The sequence below is a fragment of the Cinclus cinclus genome, chromosome 6 (assembly GCF_963662255.1).
Source record: "Cinclus cinclus chromosome 6, bCinCin1.1, whole genome shotgun sequence".
NCBI lineage: Eukaryota > Metazoa > Chordata > Aves > Passeriformes > Cinclidae > Cinclus > Cinclus cinclus.
The window spans coordinates 20,473,151-20,493,470 of record NC_085051.1 but is presented as its reverse complement, the minus strand read 5'-3'; positions in this window follow the sequence as shown (position 1 = coordinate 20,493,470).

The window sequence follows — 20,320 nt, the reverse complement described above, 5'->3', positions numbered from 1 at the left end:
TGAAAATATTTGACAAGATGATGGTTTAGATCCTAATGTTTCCCCCTTATTCCTAGCTAATTAAAAACATGCTTAGAAAACATTATTCACAGTAGCTTGGAATTCACAGGACTAGTAAAATCACTTCCAATAAAAATGTTCAAGGAAAGCAACTCTCACAGCCTTGACCTGATACACCCTGCAGATTTGCAATGAATATTGTAGCTACCGAAAGGATTATAAACTCTTACATGATAATCCATATTTGAAATCTGCTTGATTACATTCCAACAAATATTTTGTAATGTATCACTTCACTGGTGTTTTCTGATTTGCCTGTTGGATTTTAATGGATCTTTAGGGGTTTGCATGCTTGCTGGTTTTTCCAATAGGTATCTGGGATAGATGTTGAAGGTATTTTACTTCAGTATGAATATGTGATAACTGACTTCAAACGAGTTCTCTTCTACTATCTTGTTCCACTGCTTAGAAGTGCCTTTTTCTACTGTTCTGCTATCAGCAAAATAATTTGCTCGAATTTATTACACAACCAAGTATTATGACAGGCAGGGCAATATCAAGGTAGATATAAGCACACTAATATTAATGAAAATAATGTTAAAGCAATAAAAATAAGTAGTGTGATTGAATAAATGACAAATGTCTGAACTACTACATGTCTTTTTCTAGACAATGGAGAGACAATTTTTTAAAATTGAAAGATTATTTAATTTGTCTTCTAACTGTTATGACAAATCTGTTTTTTAAACTTGCAAGACTATCAGTTCACAGCAGCACAGTTTGTCAAATGTTCAAAATATTTTCTTTAATTTACATTGTTAATTTGAGCTTTTATTTTATTTGGATATTATCAAGCATGGCAACATAAAAAAAAACAGATTCATGACATCCCAAATACATCTGTCCCTCTCTTTCACAGCAAATTTTGAGTGATTGAGCCCAAATTTTATAAATGCTGCTTAAACTGTATTTGCCCATGGCACACATAGTCATTGCTTTAACAGGAAAAATACACGCCCTTTCTATAAGACAAAGGATCCTAGCTGCTCCAGCATTAGCAGGCATCATTAGAACACTGCTAGGTTCAGCTGAATAAGCTTTGCCTCTGTTATGTCATCGATATTCAAGCCATTAAAAATAAGATTGTAAGCTGTTATACAGTTGTCATATCAGGAGGAAGTCTCATTCTGATTTAATTAAATTTTTCTGGCAACCAATAAAGACAGGGAGTGGAAATCATTAAGCCCATATAGGTTATTCTTTTCATCATTCAAGGAGAAAATCTCTAAAGTTGTATCCTTCAGTGGGCTTTTTTAGGAAACTGTTTTCTCAGGTCCCTGCCGTTTATTAACATGTTGATACATTTTAGCAGGACTAATATCTCTAGTGGGTCATAGCTCATTTTTGTTGAAACCCCAACATACAGAAGCTGTTTCAGAGAATTCTGCCCAAACAGTCACAGATGAGCTATCATCTGAAATCAGTGTGATTTGTTTAAAGTTGAAGACAGCTGCAATGCATGAAATTTGATAGAATGGCTTGGTCACTGCCCAGACAGATATACCTCTGGAAGGTTTTTACCTAGAAGTGCTATGAATAGGCTGCTCAAGAGTACTCAAGGCCAGATAAAAGAACTTGGAAATCCAGTACCCTATTTTAAGGCAGATGCAGAAAAAATGGAGACTAGAAAACTCTGTTAAGTCTTTCTATGCTGGATAGAATGTTCAACACCTTCACATGGTATTCAGAGCAGCATAAGGAGCAGCAAGATGGCTTCAGTCAGTTCTGCACCTCTTAGCTTCCTTCTGCCAGATCACTGGGAAATGCTGAGTCTTAAATCCTAGCTTTTTTCAGCTATAGAAAATATTGGATTGCCCACTCTTGGGATTCACTTCCTCCACCCATTGGAACAAGAAAGAAAATTCAGTCCCCAAACAGTCATGAAGGTAGAGGCTCAGATAATTCCTCTTTATTAAAAGTTTACTGTTAAACCACAGCTATGAAATTGGAAAACAAGTTGGTTTGCTGAGGTTCATTTTTGTTGGTGTTTTTTTGTTTGTTTGTTTTTGTTGTTGTTGTTGTTGTCTCTGCATATTGGAATTTACACTAATTTTATTCACTTCTACATCTAGTTGTCTAGAAAAAAGCCCAGTCTGTTCTTTGGTGGTTTTTTTTGTTTGTTTGTTTTTGTTTCTTTTTTTTTTTTTGCTTGTTTGTTTTTTTTTTTTTTTTTTTTTTTTTTTTTAATAGGAAATAATGTTGCTAGCTAAGTTCCAGGGAGAGGCGGAGGGTTGATTGTAAAACCAAGGCAGTTTCACTCACGTGCTGGCTATCACACCTACCTTCTCATGGGAACCACAAAATGTGTATTTCAGATGGTGCCTGGCCTCCAGCCAAGAGGTGTCTTCAGGGGATTTTGCCATGATCTGTGTAATGGACTGGGTGATGGAGGACACCAGTTCTCCAGTTCTGGTTATGGATTCTTTCAGAGGTTAATAGCATGCTGAATTTGGATATGGTTTACGCCACTGTGGAGTTCACAGGGATTTTAATCTGCCGTCGTATCCCACATGGGTGAGTCATTAGGAATTACCCATTGCCCTGTCTGCTGCACTGGATATTTTAAGAACAAGAACTGTGCCACCAGCACACAGAAATGCTACAGCTCTTCATCTCCTCTGACGTGGTATTTCCACACCCTGTCAGTCCTGGTTGTTCCCTGGCACATCAGTCCTAGTGTTCCAGTTAGTGTTTCCTACAGTTGCAGGGATATATAGAAGGAAGGAAGGTGGGGCCAGGCATAAAAGGCAAGAGACCCTTTACATCTGCCCTATGATTGTTGGATAAAAAAAGGAAATTAAAAAAAAATCCATAACAACAGTGATGAGGTCCACAATGTAGCAGTTAGTGCACTTCACTTTCCCGAGTTTTGCTGTAGTTTAAATTTAAAACAATAATAGAGCAGTTGCACCTACTTGACACTTTGTACAAAATGGATATGATGGCTATTAATTTGTGGGTTTGGGAAAGCGGGTAATATCATGTGAGCTGTCATTGCAAAACACCCATCCCAGGACCAAAAGAGTAAGTTTCATCATTATATAAATTGTCAAGGGCCTACATTAACTTGTATGCCAGCTGCACAGTGTGCACAGTCAGATTGCATCTCAGTTTTGATTTCAGGACCCCTTCCAGACTAATACTATCATAGCTAGGAAGAGAGCTGACCTCCCATGATATGTCTCACTGCTGTATCATCCCAGAGCATCATTTCTATTCCATTTGTCTCATCCCTTGGGCACACAGAGTATTAACATGTTCCTGATAAATATATGAAAAGGAATATATTCTCACATCATAGCCTTGGTGTAGATGAAAATGAGCATTCCTCTGTCAAACAAGCTATTATTCAAATTAATGTTTCTTACTGTGCCAAGAAAATACTTGGCTACATTTTAGTACTAAGAACTATGTGGCCTAGATCATCTGACTGACAGAAGTTCTTGCTTCCTCTCTGTCTACCAGTACAGTTTCTAAACTGAAAGCTTAAACACAATACTCATCAATCCTGAGCGGAGCCATTAACAAAACATAGTCTGTGAGTTGTTATAGTACTGAAGTAAAAGGTGAATTAGAATAATAATGACATTTTTTACTTTTGTACAGTTTTTCATATTCAGTGGTGTCAAGATGTTTTATAAATTAATACTTAAAAGGAAGGCATCCCCATCTGAAAAAGAGAGTGTAGCTGAAGGAATAATATTATATTTTGGCAAAACAATTGCTCTTTTGACAAGTTCACAGGAGTCCTTTAAATTACTTTGAAGCGGGAGTTACAGAGTAATACTTGTATTTTTTTTTCTGTTTACAAATCATTCATTCTAAAAGATTATTTTATTAATATATGTATTCCCAAATATTTACAAGGTACTCTTTTTCACTTCATTTTATCTGATGGAATATTTAATTTGAGCAGTGCCAATACAGTATCTTGCAAAAATTTATCTTACTGTATATTTGAATAATTATTAGCTAGTGTAGGTCTCATTTCAAATAAATTATTTCAACCTCTAAAACCATAGAATTATGAATAAGGAATAATGAACTTCTCAACAGCTTATTATTTTTCTTTTAAATGCACTTGTTCCAAAAGTTTGAGTAAACATCTTTATTTCTTCAGAGTGGGAATACTTAGTTTTTTATGTTTATTTTAAAAATGTGCAATTGATTTATCTTCATTTGGAACCATTTTTAAGGTATAACAGGTTGAAAAAGAAATATCTGGTTGACTTTCTTTCCCACGTTTTCTGCTACAAATAAAATTTATTTAAGTAATTACTGCCACTGTAGCATGAGTTCAAGAATTGACCCAGACCTTTCATTGACCTCAGTTGTTTTGCACACAGAACTATTATGAAACATGTTTAGAGTAATATTTTACATGAATGCATTTCCTCCACTTCTCCAAGAAACTACTGAGTCAGTGGTTTGATTATGTCTTTCCCTACATCTCCTCTTAACAATATACTTGCCCTTTATTCTCATGGAGTCACTGTCTGGGTTGGATTGAGAGTCAAAGCTCTGCCCCCTGGCCATCCTGGCTAAAAGCCCACCTGAAGGCTAACATTCTCTGACCCTGGGATCTTCCCCTATTTCCCTGTGCCAGGATTAGGGCAAGGGGATAATCTCCACTTGCACAGGTGGCTGCCCTGAAGGGTGTTTGCCTCCAAAGCAGTGAAACAAATTTACCTCAGGCACTATACACAGACTTAAAATTATTCCTTAGAACCACCAGCCAGGCTAGTCCAGAATTTTAACTGCTAATCCAGGTTAACAGCTCTCCTTTTTTTGAGAGTGACAATAAACAAGAAAGTGGCATTTGAGAGGCATCAGTGGAGAAAAACATTAGGCAGTGCACACCTTAAATTAAGTTCTTTTGTCATATACAAACTTGCTTTAATAAACTTTCAACTTGTCAAGAACCCAGTTGAAAACCACTTTTAAGGTCCAGCACTTCAGTGCAACTAATATTCTTCTTGACATTTGAAGTATTATGTAAGGAGCTTCAGGTGTAAAATGCACTGTAGACAAAAGACTTTCTTGCCTCACAAAGAAACTCATAAAATGGTTGAATTGTCAGGAAAGTGACAGCAAGTAAGGGATAAGAATGCAAATGGGTTTAGAGCTGTGGTAGCTCCTGAAGGACACAGGCATTACCAGACAGTCTGGAAACATCTCTGGACTTAGGTTCTCCCCTCCATAAGGTCTAGTCCCTGACTGCACCCTACAGAGCACCAGACTAGCAGAGAGCACGAGGCTTGAGCCAAGTTAAAAACTAAGCCAAAGGAGGAGGATACAAGTTTATTTATTCTAGACCTGATCTACCCAGGCTGCCAGGTTTGTGTTTATTTGGGAGGACAGCTGGCAAAGCAGTGGTGGATGCCAGCAGCTCCCTTAGCTGCCCATATCAATATCACAAGCTGCAGGATCACCTTTTCTAAAAGTCATTAATGATTACAGTAGGACAAAATACACCCATTTGCCAAAATAGGAAGTGAAATACAAACCACACTATGCTGTCACCACTTAAAAGCACAGAACAGCTCTGATTGTCTTTGGAGCTGGGCTGATTGTCTGGACAAATTGATAAATTCATGTAGTTGCATGACCTTATGGTCAGCGTGATCTTTTTATCAGAAAAGGCCTGTTAAAGTGGGGTCTTCACAGTCACTGACAAAAGCAGGGGCACTGCTGATTTAGCTGAGTCTGGGGCAATCAAACACAGGGCTACCTGCACATTACTGGGAAAAACTGGTGCAGTAAATTAGCCTTCATTCAAATCCCAGCTCACATTCAAAGTACCTGTGTGAGATAACACCAGCAATTCTCAGTCACTGACTGCACAATCTTTTCTGATTCTTCTCAAAACCTCATCTTCTTTCATCAGGGAAGCATTAGTCCAATATTTGACCCACTAAATTCAGAGACAAAAGAGGAAAGAACTTATCTCCACTGACATATACCAGTTTTAAACATAATTTTTGCCAATAAAGGAACAAAAATAAAGGTTACTGCCTGTGACATTGTCCTAGTGGAGAACAACCTTCCTCACCCCATCAGCATCACTTTGCAATGCAGTGGCAGAGTCGTGTGACTAAGGGGTGCTGGAGGGTACAGCCAGATTTTGAAGACCACACAAGTACCTGTTAAATCTGTTCATAGGAATCTGTTCACTTCATTCTCAGGGGGAAGGCAGAAGACTCAGCCCCAAAATCATATTATTAAAGTCAAGCAGAGAAAAATACCTACTTTGACTCAGGCACATAACAGCAGATTCAAATATAACTGAGCTTCCCAGGTAAAGAACAACTGTGTATTTTCCTCCATCTTGCAGTAACATATTTCCTCCCCTCTCAACTAATTTCAAAAGGTTTAGTTAAGTAAAAAAAAAAAAAAATAAAATCTTACCTTGAAGGTAATACTACACACAAAGTGGGATACTATGGAGGGGGAACAAACAAAAACAGAGCTAAAACTCCAGAACAGTCTTGAATTGAAGGCCTAGAATTAGTTTAAATGGCACCTCAGGATCATGTACAGGAAGGCAGAATGCTGAAGTATATATATGTATCAATACTTATGTGGGCACATCTATAATAAGGTATAATCTTTCTGGAATATGTTGTTACTTTAAATTAATTATAGCATACACAGTGGGAAGGAAAAAAAAATCACTGAAAGTGGAGCTCAGACTTCTGAATCCATAATAAAGCATCATAATTACCTGCTCTTCTTACTTGGTGAACAACTGTAAAGATATAAAAGTCAATATAAGGAGCAGCTGTTCAGGCACTACTCTTGAGCATCTCTAACACACTTTCAAGTAGGCTTTTTCCCCTCATAGAATGGTGATCATACCATGCTAGGTATGTCAGCTGTGCAGGCTTCTGGCTAATTCCACTGCTGTTAAGAAAAGAAATGTAATTTAGCAAAGCGTGATGAACTGCTGTCAACCTGAATGGAGCTGCCTGTCCATTGTGCTGTCACCCAGCACTTCTGACAGTGAAGACTTGAAAAAGCAAGTTAATGGCTCTTTGTGCACTTGCTGAGGCTAAAAGGAGTTCCACTTTGTACCCCTGTCTAGGACGGACGTGACTGTTATTTGGTGATTTTTCTTGCTCTCTCTCTTCTGGCTCTCATATTACAGATATTACAACAGCATACTTGGGAAATACTATGTGCTCTTGTATGGCAATCTCCACTACTCCCCTTTACTCCTGTGCAACTTTGTTAGACTGAAGAAATACATTTCAAAGGAAAACTAGGAAAATAGTGATATAACAGAGCCTTCTGATACTATTCCTTAATCAACTACTTCTTCTGTCTTGTACAATCCTTAGATATCCATTTTCCATACTTGCTTTAGTTTCCAGCAACCCTTGAGACTATTATATTACATACATAATTGGATTGTGATCGTTTATGTTTGCAATTCACTGTGCATTCTTCCAGGTTTGTGTGCTTAGTTTTTGGTAAAAGCCTATAATTGCACAGATGTTTTTTTTTAATCTGGTTTTCAAAATTTGCTTGCATAGAGTTTATGGCTAAACATCATGCTTTAATGGTAGGTAGGAATTTCAGGTCTTTTGATGGTTGCAAAATTACTTTTGGGAGGACACTGAAAATGAATTATTTCTGTAATTTCTTGGAAAGATCAGTGCTTCAAAACCAAGTGCTGGCAGAACCATACAAGTGCTCTGCTTTGAACTCTGACAGTATTGAAGTTCACTAAATTCTAATGTGCCGGGGAAGAATTTTTATCAATCTGAGTTAGAAATAAACACATGCATGAGGACTGCAACATATTAAACAATAGGGTATGTTTTATGTTAATAACTCCTGAGCAGATAATGTTAGCTCATGTTTAAATCTGATAAAACTTACTGCATTGAGTGACAGGGTGTTCCAATATTGGTTTGAAGAAAGGTAAGCAGGTTTCTACGAATCCTCTGGTGTTCTGTCTCCATAAAGCATATTTTCAGTGTTGTTTCTCTCAATGGTTTTTACTCCTGTACCATGATAGTCAATAAAGTTATTTGGTAAAAAGCTAATAAAACTGGTATTGACCTCAGAGACCACAGAAGAACAGAATTAAATCAAACAGGTCAGTGACACTGATTACTTCCTATTGGTTTACCTCAGGATCAAAGGTAGTGAAATGATGATTTGAGCAGGATAAAACGAACCTGTCTGCATAATATACTGCAATAGCAAAAACCTTATACTACTTTTTAAAACATTGCCCCCAAGACATCTAAAGTACATCTACAGACTTATATTTAAGGATTAGTTGATGCAATTGGGTTATGAATTCTCTGAGATTCAGTGGTGAATGTGACAAAAGTAATTTAGATTCTCTTTTAATCTTGCTTATTTGCCTATAAAATAGTTTTATTCCAGTCAAATTGCTGGTAAGTTTTGCTAACAAAGGAGACAATATTTGTGAATACTTTTTGATGTACTGTTGGGCAAATGATGAATCTGATTCATCTTGCTTGAAGGGTTTTGGGTTTTTTTTGTTGGTGGTGTATGTCCTTCCCAGAAAATAGTGTTTACAACAGTTTTGACTATATATAATGTGATTTGATTAATTTATAGAAAACCTCTAGAATCTCCATGGATTACATCTTGCATGTATGCAATTTTCTCAATACACCTAGGTAAGAATAATTTCCTTAGGAACATTTGTTCAGATGCTAGCGAAAAGGATACTTTACTTTAAAGCAAATGAAAATAGATCTGAGGAGAGTAAGGATCTGAAGGTAGAATAATAAAACTCATCATAGTTTGTTTTTTTTAAATTGAGGATTTTTTCTTATAAAACAAAAAAGGAACTTGACATAAGGGCCAGCTTATTCCTTTCTTATGACTTTGCTTTAACTATATCTGTTATCTCAGTAAGCCTTGCAGGACACTTGAAGCTGACTTTGGGGACACACAGGTGTTCTCTGACACTTGACACTCCATGTCAAATTGTCCCATGTGCAGAGCATTTGGTGAATGGAAGACAGGTGCAGTGTCAGAAGATGTGCTTTTTCTGGATAAGCATTTGTCCTTGGAGTCCTGTTACCTCTGAAAGAACTTTGAAACACGTGGTATATTCCCTTCCTCAGATACTGAGTTATGAGCTTTACAGACATTCCTATTTAATGTTTGAGAGCTTTCTGATGTACAGTAAAGCCTCCTCACATTTGTGCCAACAGAGCTCTCTCCTCAAAAAGCATCTTTCCAGATGTGCTGAGTTTTCTGTGAAGCTGGTGGGACCTGCAGCAGTTTCTCGCAGTCACGGTCCAGGTTGTGCTACTAATCACCCTCAGTATAAACCCAGCCTCTTTCCAGAGACCATGAAGAAATTTTTATTGCATTATATGGAGTCTTCAAGATATTTTTGTCCTCAAAGCTTCTCTGATTCCAGTGGTTCCTCATAAAGATACTGAAGTCACCATTTCAGACTTATTCATCTTTGCACGGTCTAGAAACTAACAAATAATTCTCTTGCACACAAGTGAGGCTGGGTTAGGGTTTTCTCCCAAACACTGTGAATAAAAGGCATTAATTTACCATGTGCCTTTGAGTACTGATTGTTGTTTATGATCCAGTAGATTTCTTTTTGCTCTCAGCTACACTGATTTGGGGTTCTTTTTTATGTTCTAGAGCCTTCATTAGCTTGAATTACTTTCCCATTCTTGAACAACCAGTGTTCTTCACTTTTAAAAATTGTTCCTGTACCTTCCATTGTGCTTTGCCTGCAGAAATCAATCATGGTGAAGAAGTACAGTCAAAATAATTTCCTTTGCAGAGCTTATGCTCTACAGGATAAGTCTCAGTTTTCCAGGAGAATGATACTTCAATATTTTTAGAAGAGATGTCTCATAAATTGGATTGTTTCTACAGTATCATTGCTAGTCCTAATTTATGAACCTCATAATTGCAAGGTTAACCATCAATTCCTGCTTCATTTCTTAGGCCCTTTACTACTGAATTGCCAGAACCATTTTTTTTTTTCTTTGTGGGGAAGGGTCGATATATCATCTTCAGGGATACCAACAAATGGGTCTTTGTGCTATGTATGGCTACCTGATTGCAAAAGATGCCCTCACTATACAAATTTGATGCACCAGACCACACCTGAGTTTGATCTAAGTTATAACTAAAAAGTCTCATCATCTCAATGTCATCCAAACAAGCCTTTATAACTGGATTTATCAGTGATTTCACCTGCAGTGGATCTACAGCATATATATCTTTTTGCCCCAGACAAAAGACTGATTTCTGCACTGTCTAATATTTCTGTTCACTGCCATCATTTGATGACGTGGATGAAAGGAAATAGTCTATAGCAACTCCCTACAATCTGTTGCCCTCAGCATAAGTAATGTATCCTGTTCAGATGAACAAACAAAAGTCCTAGTTTGTCACAGGAGCCTAAACTGCTCATGCCATGACTATTGCCACACCAATTACAGTGAAATAGCAGTTTCTTCTTTGAAATTACTTACCTGGGGGTTGGTTTGTAGATTTCAAATCAAGCTGCATTAAATAAGTAATAGTCAGAAGAGAAGAAGGCTTCTTTACAAAGAGGTTTGTCTCCTACTAGCTTCTCAGGTGCTAAAACAGTTTAAGAAAAAGCTGCTAACTTCTCAAACACAAATTGCAAAGGAGTTTTCAGAGAACAAAAATATTTTGTGGACTCCAGATAAGAGTAATGTAAACTAATAATTACCTAATAAGGTAATAAGCTTTTATATTTTCTTTTAAATAAAGGATCATGGTGCACTTAGTGACTCTACCTCTTTGCTTCTCTTTACCTCTCCTAAAAGTAATTAAAATGAGAAGCTGATGCAAGTAGGCTCCACATATGATACCCAGAGTGTGCCAGGGGGCCATCCCCACCATGTTCTAAGTCACCACTGAGTAGGAATAGATTCAGTAATCTGGAAGCAAGAAAAATGTTTCTGCTTTTCTGTTAAACTCTGGAAAATTAAAGAAGAGGTTAAATGCAAACTGCTGGCTTCAATGTAAGCCTTGATGGTCCCTGTGTCATTCAAAGATGTGATGTGATGAATCAATATAACTTCCCCCTGAAATGATACCTGTCACTTCAGAGCACTGGTACCTTCCTCTATTATGTTCTCTGCGTGTGGCATTCAGAGGTCACAGGACTGAAGTACCCTAACTCAAGTAAATAATTTCAGATTAGAACAACTGTCTGGATTTTTGTGACCCCCTTAAACCCACAACAGTAAATTACCTGATGGCCTCTCTTAGTTCTAAACATTGTTGAAAACCTTGTGTGGCCCGTCTGTGTAATTGTTTGCTTGTAGAGAAGATTCCCAGGGGAGAAAGGCAAGAATTTTACGCAATTTGCAAAACCAATATAATCAAAATTATTCCTTTCTGTGGTAATTTTCTCCATGACATTTATGTAAGTACTGTTTCACACTTTAATTTTGATTTTTCTGGTGGTTTGAATTTACAGAGAGTGACTTGTCTAACAAAGGTCATAGTATAGACTTGAGATTTTTTGGTTTTTTGCTAGTAAACATGTTATCTGTGGCATAATGAAGGAATGAAAAGGACAATTTTCCCTTGGTAAAATAATTCACTAGGAAAAAAATTGAATTCCAGATAGTAAGTATATGAACCTCTGAAAGTGGCATAACTCAAGTATTGCTTTGAGCTTTTTTTAGAAAGAAAGTGTGTTAAAAGAAGTGGTTAAAGAAGTAAGGATGCAGGTAAAGCATACAGATGCACTAGAAGAGCTAGTATATTTGACAAAAAGCTAGTATATTTGGGTGGCTTGTTTGGGCACACATGAAGGTTTTGGGAGCAAGCCTGTTATGACTTTTGTCAAATGCAAAAGAATTTTCCACAGTGTAATTTCTGAAGACCAGTGAGTTTTTTACCAGCTTTTTCAGAATATGTGCTTAAGTCTGCCAAAAGCAGGAACTGTGAATGTGTTCACTTGAGTACACCCTGAGATCACACCCTGCTCATTGCAGAGCAGGTGGATTGGATGACTTTCCAACCCAAACCCTTTCCAACCCTTATGATTCTGTAGATTCCACTTGAGTCCACTTGCACTTTTTCAGATGAAGCTGTATGTAGCTGTGTGTAGCTAATGCTGTTGGCTTCAAATTCTGACATTTGATAGCAATAAAACAGGAAAGGGTTTCTATAAATTAGACTAGTTAGACATTTCTCAAAGCCAGTTCTATATTTCTATGTTTCTTTTCAGGAAGTAATACAAAATATTCCGCCTCTGTCTTTGCACAGTTGAGATTCACCGGTAGATATTATTGCCTTTGTTCACCACCTCCTTTGCCATATTCAGATGGTAATACAAGGATTTCTAAAACACATTATGAAATGGTGAGGTCTCTTGGATGCCACTTAAAATGCAATCATCATGAAACAGGTACTTAGCATCTGGAAGGTTCTTTTTTGAGAAACATTAGCAGAGAAGAAATTTAGGAAAGAGCAGTTGTACATGATTACACATCAGGAGGAATCAAATTAAAGCATACAAAAATGTTTTTAACTTATCCAAATGAAGCTGTGTAGAAATGTGTTTGAAGACTGGGCTATTTGTCCAGGCTATTTCTCTGTCTTTCCTTCAGAGATGTTTTTATTCCCAGGTGACACCCAGGCCTTTCAGAGGTGTTTTCAGAGCTCTCCACTTCCATCTGGAGCAGGGCTATTTGCCCTTTCTGAAATTTTCCAATACATGACTCCCCTTCTGAGAGTTCAGGGGCGACTCTCAGAATCAGAGCAACAGTTCTGAGAAATCCTGAAAAGAAAGGTTTTGCCAAACTCTGAGCTGTGTGACTGTGTTGGGAAGAGAATGAATCTCTGGGAAAGGTGTTGTAGAAAAGACTCTCCAGAAAGTTCAGAGTGGCATGTGGGAATAGGATGGAGTGCTTGGAAAAGGTAAGGTAGCTTTGGAGTTCAGGAGCAAGTGGATTTCCCGATCTGCACAGGATTCCTGTGCAAGGAGGTGAGGGTTGCCATGTCAAGGCCTTCTCTTGAGATAAGTAGAGGTTACTGATATAGCCTGACAAGTCAGAGGGATAACCTGTCCCACCACCATGCCTGTTGAGATGAGAGTGGAGAGCTTTGGAAGGCCTTGGTGTCACCTGGGAATAAAGACATCTCTGAAGGAAAGAATGGAGGCCCCCAGAACAACAGGCATTTGAGTCGATGCCTGTGGCAGAGAATTTCATTACAGTGTAGCTGTCCTGCTACCTCTGCAGAACTGTTATTTATATGAATCACCTGAAATCAGACTGTTGCTGCAGCCATGAGAATCATCATGAGAGGCTGAAGGAGGAAGCAAGGAACCCGACCTTGATCTGTCGGGATGCTTCTGAACCAAATCTACAAATTGTTAAAGATGTACATTCCAAACAAAAAGCAACAGCTTTGGTTCTGCTGGTGTTGAACTAAAGATAGTGGTGAGGAAGAACTATATGCAATGAAAGGAAAAGATGTCTTAATGTTGTTAGTGGAATGTAAAATATTACTAAAGTAATTGATGCATATTGCATCAAGTGATTCACTAAAATAACACTAGACAAAACATTGAAAATACGTCTGCATTTATGGGGAGATAAAATTAATGTTCCAACATCAAGAAATTCCCTACCAGGTTCTTTTTGACACAAACTGCTTTAGAAGTCTGTATGTATCTTTGTAAATTATCTAAAATATCATTTTCCTAACTAAAGTAACTGGTTCAGTGCATCTCATCTGCAACATTTGTAGTGGATTTAGTTGGACTCCTGGGACTATTTCCCATCTGAAAAGCTTGTTGTGCCATTATAACAACCATGAGAAATTGGCATGAATTTTCATTACTTGATCCAAAATTTTAAGCTAAGATTCCTAAACACATTATTTCACTCAAAACATAGCATGATTCAAAATACATTGGTTCTGTGATATTTTCTCCACAAGTACTAACTTAGTGATTATTTTTTAATCTGTATTTGCAAATATTTAGGATTCTGAAATTAGGTTCATATAAATATAGAGTTTTTGTGGCTTTTCAAAAGAATCAAAGGACCAATACAGTTCCTTAAATTGTGTGTGGCAATGCAGTGACATTTCAGCCAGAACCAAAACTGAAATCATACTGTGAAAAGAAAAAAATATCACCAAATAATTAAGAAAGCATGCTTCAAGAAGAATTAAGCATAAAAATATAATTAAAACAGTTTTAACATATGTCAGTCAGTAAAAGAATATGAATAAAATTTCAAGGAAGAGAAGCTAGGCATATTTCCCTGCCACCCGCAAACAGAATGAAAGAGGATAATCAGAATATATAATTAGTAGCAAGAGAGGTACACTCATTACTTTCATGAAATCTAAAATGAAGTCCTGATTAAGACTTATAATTAATGCTTTTCAGACAGTGATCTGCAAATCCTATTTATTTTATGCAAAAAATATTCTGCTTGATCTTAACTCTTCTGTTTGTTCTGGATTCACTTGCAGCTTTCTATCTGGAAAAATAACTCATAGTTAAAGATGCCATAAAAAAAATTAATCACCTTTTCACATCAGGAAATCATTCTCTACATTTTGCCACATGGATGTTACGAATTTGAGAAAGAACGAATTACAAAGGTGGTTTTTTTGTCTAAGTAGTGTTTAGCAGATAAATTAATTCCTAAACTTTTTAAAAGCTCCTATTTATGCCTTAAGTTTTCCTTTAATTCCTTGGAAATTACAATGTGAGTGGCCAGTGAAGAACTTTTTCACAACAAGGGAGGTGAAACACTGCCACACGTTGCCCAAAGAGGCAGTAGAAATTCCACCTCTGGAAACATTCAGGTTCACGTTGGACTGGGCTCTGAACAACATGATCTAGCTGAAGATGTCCCTGCAGAGGGGTTTGATGGTGTTAGGTGATCTTTAAATCTCCCATTCAACACAACTGTTCTATAATTTAATGAAAAATTAAAATTCCATTGAGACTGATTTTAGCAGCTTAGAAAAACTTCACCACTTGTAATAGAACATAAAAACATCTAAGCACTGTGAGTTTATAGGAGGTAGGGGTGGGTGAGGTTGGTGAATTACAAAGTTCCAGTTCTGTGAAGGGAGCATTTTCCTGAGAAAGTCTGGGAATATTACAAAATTTTCAGTTGGTGTGTTACACAATTTCTACAAGTTCAGAGTGATTTGGCAGTTTTCAAAACATTTTTTAATGGCTGAAAATGGTTTTTGTTTTGTTTTTTTTTTTTCCCCTGGCATTTTATCTTACGTTTTGTCTTGCCTATTAAATAGACAACTTTTCATGCAGGAAATTGTGCATGCATTATATTCCTTTCTCTTACCTTATGGTCAGGAGAATAAAATGAATACACACAGCCAGTCACACAATAAAGTAATCGAAGGTCAGGTGGGATATGTTTCTTGTATCTAGGATGAAGTTTTCCTTATTTTACTCTTGGTGTCATGCCCACAACAATAAGCAGCTTTAAAAATTGACAGATTTATCATCTTGACATGCAATTTTCTGAGTAACTTTTCCAAAGCTGTGGCTAAGCTATGAAGCTATTTCTATTTGGAAAAATAAACTGATTATGATGATGTACAGAATTTTTTGCTATATTCAATTTTTTTCATGAGTTCTAACCTTGGTCTGTGGTACTGAGGATATTAAATTCCCGGGACTGATAATTATGCTCAGTTCTTAAGAACTGGAGAAAAAAGTCATGGTGCTGTATTGATGGTGTTGAAAATAGTGAGATTTAGTCAATCTTCGCAACAAGGATTTAAAACCTTAGTTCATGGAATGTTTCTCTAGACAAAAATAATAATTTTAAAAGTTGGTGACATACTGCATATGGAATCAACTGCAGCATTATAAAACTGTGGGCTATGAGGTAAATAGGAGAAAGGTGTAAAATGGGGAACTGTCTATTGGAATATAGAATATCTTCATGGAATTCATAACTATGAAAATCCAAGCAGTCAGGTTTAAAAATCAGTGGTGAAATGTGACATATATATGATTTGCCTTATAAACTATTAAAGTTGAGTAATTTTTTTGAAACAGCTTTAGAGAGATCCAGACATTTTATTTTTCAGAAAGGCTGTCATTTCAGTAGAGATTAAACTGATTTTGTACAGCTGAAAGTATTAAAATCAGCACAGAGAAATTGTGACAAGTTTACAAGTCTTGGGTCTGTCTACTCCATCCCTGGAAAACTCCCAAAAACAGAACGTGGCATTTCACAATATAGTTTAATGGGCAAGGTAGTAGAAGTTAAAAAATTTGACTTGATGATCTTGGATGTCTTTTCCAACTTTATTGATTCCATGATTCTATGAAGTCTTCAAGGCCAGGTTGAATGGGGATTTGAGCAACCTTGTGTAGTGAAAGGTGTCCCTACTCCTGGCAGGGGGGTTGGAACTAGGTGACCTTGAAAGTCCCTTTCAACACAAACCATTCTATGCCTATAAAGGGGAAGCTAGCTTTATGAAAATAAGTATAGACAAGCAAAATAAATTAATTTGCCATTTGGGATGTTAGTTGAAGCAGGTTCATATTATGCTGGCTAATTTTCAGTGACACTTCAGGAAATGTTTTTTTATTCTGTGTCCTTTTCTTAGGGACTGGAGTGGGTGAAGAATTTCTGTGAACTGAACCAAGCTCCTAATGAAAGAGGAAAACTGTCTTAACTTCTCACAATGACAAATCAAGAAGGACATTTCAAACATAACAAGCTCCATACACCCAATCTGTTGTGAGTCTGTACAAGGGCAGACTCCATTTGCAGCCATCCATTTCTCCTTTTCATCTCTTTCTGAAGGACAGAAGGCAAGGAGGGGGGATCCTATCCATCACTAAAAGTTATGGTGAATTTCAGAAAGTGCTATTCTGTGTGAGTCTTTGCAAGCCACACAAAGCCTGCAGTGCTCTTGTGCTGGACAGTCCTACCTTTCAAACCAACAGTGGGCAAGAGTTAATACTGCCTTTCAATCTCTCGGGTTATGTCTTCAACTGAGCTTGAAATAAATTGCTCTGTGGATGAACAAAGGACTCAATTCTCCTGGGCTACCAACCTAGCACTTCTCAAGTACAGAAGTCAAATATAAAACAAAGAAATCAAACAGCTGTAAGACCTGATAAAGTGTGAGCTGAAATAGGAGACCCAGAGGACTACAAGTATGATATAGTAAGCAAAGTATCATTCTCATATGAGTAGTGCATCATGTCAACTGTATTACTGCCAGGGTAGGAAAAAGTAAGCAGGTAAGAGCACTTTGGAAAAAATGAGACTAAAAAAATTTCTTAATGAGAAAACCAACCTCCTTTTTGTTGCTGTAGGTACAGGTATTTCTTTTGATAAAGAAACCAAGCTTTTAAATAAACTGATAAAAGGTCAGAAGTATTTACTAGCCTAGGTAACTTCCTGTGTCTGTACTTATGCAATGTAGATATGGCTGTAAAACAAGCCAGAGAAAATTCCAGCCGCCCAGAAACAAGTTGGCTTTCTGCATGTTATCAGTGGTAGTACAGGAGGAATAAAATCTTTCCACTGAGGAGTGCACAGCTGGAGTTAGAGAGTGTAGTGAATCATGTTTGGTGCTAAATAGCCTACTTTAGTAGCATGAAGCTTGTCTGACCCAATTGCTGTTCTTTTCAGTTCAGCCTGCAAAGGGCAGGACTACTGTTCTGCATTCTAGAGTCTGGCAGGCAGGCAGTGGACCTTCACCTTTTGCCTTCTATTTCTGATTCATCAGAAGACTGGTAAGGTTGTAGCTTACTCACTTGAATATGTAGACTGTAATTAATCTGTTAACCTTGAGAGACAAAGCAGAAATGATCTAATGCTGATGTGTCTGTAAAAGTGTATAAGCTGCTTCAATTTAGAGTCCAAGGTTAATGTCCAGCAAACTGATGAAATAAACTGGCTATCCTTGAAAAGTAATTCACTTAAATGTTTTTCAGCCCTGAATCCCATCAACATCTGCCTTATTCAAATCTGATAAGGATGTTGGAATGTTCACTTCATTTAGTACAATAAAGACTAATCCTGCACTGATTTATGGTGAGAATAATTTAAAAACCTGACCTTTGGTATTGCAGCATTCTAGTCAAAAGGAATTTACACTGACAGTAGATTCTCTTGTAAATGGTTCAAAAGCATTTCAAAGAGCAAAAAGATTTCAAGCTTACCTGAATGCCATTTAGATCTTGATCTTTCCATTTCCATCTTTCACTAAACCATACTGAGATCTTCTTGAAGCTTGGATAACTATAGTTTGACTGTTGTTGCTTTTTGTTTCTAGTCAGCACCACTTATCCTTGTTGTTAGTGTGACCAGGTTCTTTAAGCCTGAAAACAGAAACAGTTCAACTCTGTGAATATAAAAATATTAGTTTAAATTAATCTCTTTAGGGAAATTTTTATGCAACTAATTTTAAATGTTGGGTTTTTTTTTTCTTTTTCTTTCAGGCCTTATTCAGATATCAGTTTGTTGGACTTGTACTGACTTCATATCTCTCAAATTAGATCAGAATCAGATCAATCAGCTTTTGAGAAGGAAAGTTTTATTTCCTTGCACACAGGGTCCAAATACACTGTGGAACCAACATAAATGAGAAAAAAACCTGAATTTAAAAGGAGAACTGGAATGACTTAATAGTGATGTACTTAAAGCCTAACACCAACATTTTTCACCAATTAGAAATATCTTGATCAACAGATTGGCCTTGTATCAATTTATTCCTGTATACCTTTGAGATTATGCTAATATAACTACACCAGCATTTAGAAGACTACAGCAGCACTTACCTAGTTATGGGAAATTTTTATAAAAGGACAAAGGAAGAGCAAATAGGTACCCTATAAATTTCAAGGATTCTTTTCTATTATATTTTTTTTAAACCAAATATGGTATAAGGACCTTATTCCTCAAGATTAGTTGAGACTGCTGAAGGGAGACAAGTTCTTGCATTAAGTCCTAAATAGCAAAATTATATGAAAGGTCTACTCGGAACTGCAGTCAGAGATGCATGGAAAGACTATTTTTTAAAATTACACTGAATTACTGGGTTGGAGACACCAGCAACCAGGAGCTCTAAGTTACAGAAGAGATGCCTTTTTATAAAAAGAGAAAAATACTTTTATTTTTATACCTCATTTTTAAGTTTTATAAACTGTTTTCCTATGGGCTATTGTACATGGCAAATAGAGAAATTAATACTGAGTGTATAAACATTATTAGTTAATTCCTAACAAAAAAACCAAACAAACAACAAAACTGAGTACAATCTTTATGTGGAATATTCATAATTTGCTTTTCCTAATAGAAAGTCTGATAGTGGTGAGTGACAGTTATTAGGCCTTAGTGAATCTATAGGAACAGCTGAAATCTAATGGATGAAGATAAATTACTCTGATTTTTGGCAGTAGGCCATAGAGACTAAAAGGGATTTGTTGAGATGTTTAGGGTGATTTAAAAAAATTAACATGGTAATTCAAGTCAATGTGCTATGCATATATCAAGATTTCTTTGACATTTAATCATAATGTTCTACTCTGAAAAGCTGTAAGCATATATCATGGTACTGCTAATATTCACTAACAATCAAGGACCATTTTAAAAGAACAAATGAAACTGATGTTGCCTAGCATAGTCACAAAATTTGATAGGGTTCTCATCAATTATAGATGCTTCCACTCAAAAGCATTATTTTATTCTACAACTAGCTAGTAATCCCTAGAATAGCATGAAATTATACAGGGTCTAGTTTTTGAGTAATTTTATTTGCCAAGGGTCTGGGTGAGCTCTTCATTCAAAGAGTTGAAATTTAAGTTAGGTGGGCACTGTAATAATTTCGGAAGTCGAAAAGCCAGTAAGCATTAATTTATTTTTAACAGGTCTTCTTTTTCTTAATCAAGTATCAATCAGGTTTTCCAGGCTGAAAACATGGTTAATGTTTTTGGTTTATTTTTTTTTTTTGTGAAGCTTACAACATGAATGTTGATAGTTAAGTTACTGAGATGCTTTTCATAGATAAGTCTAACCCATTCAAACACGCTTATTGTTTTAAGCACTATAAGAACACATTTTAAAACCAAAGGGCAGATGGCAGAATTTATGCATCCCATCTGATTTGTCCTTAAAAATCATGCAACCACTAGAAAGACAAGAAAATATTTTCAGAAGAGTTTGTTAATGTTACACACTGCAGGAGCCCACCTCCCAATACTTATGGCTCCACACATGGCTATTTC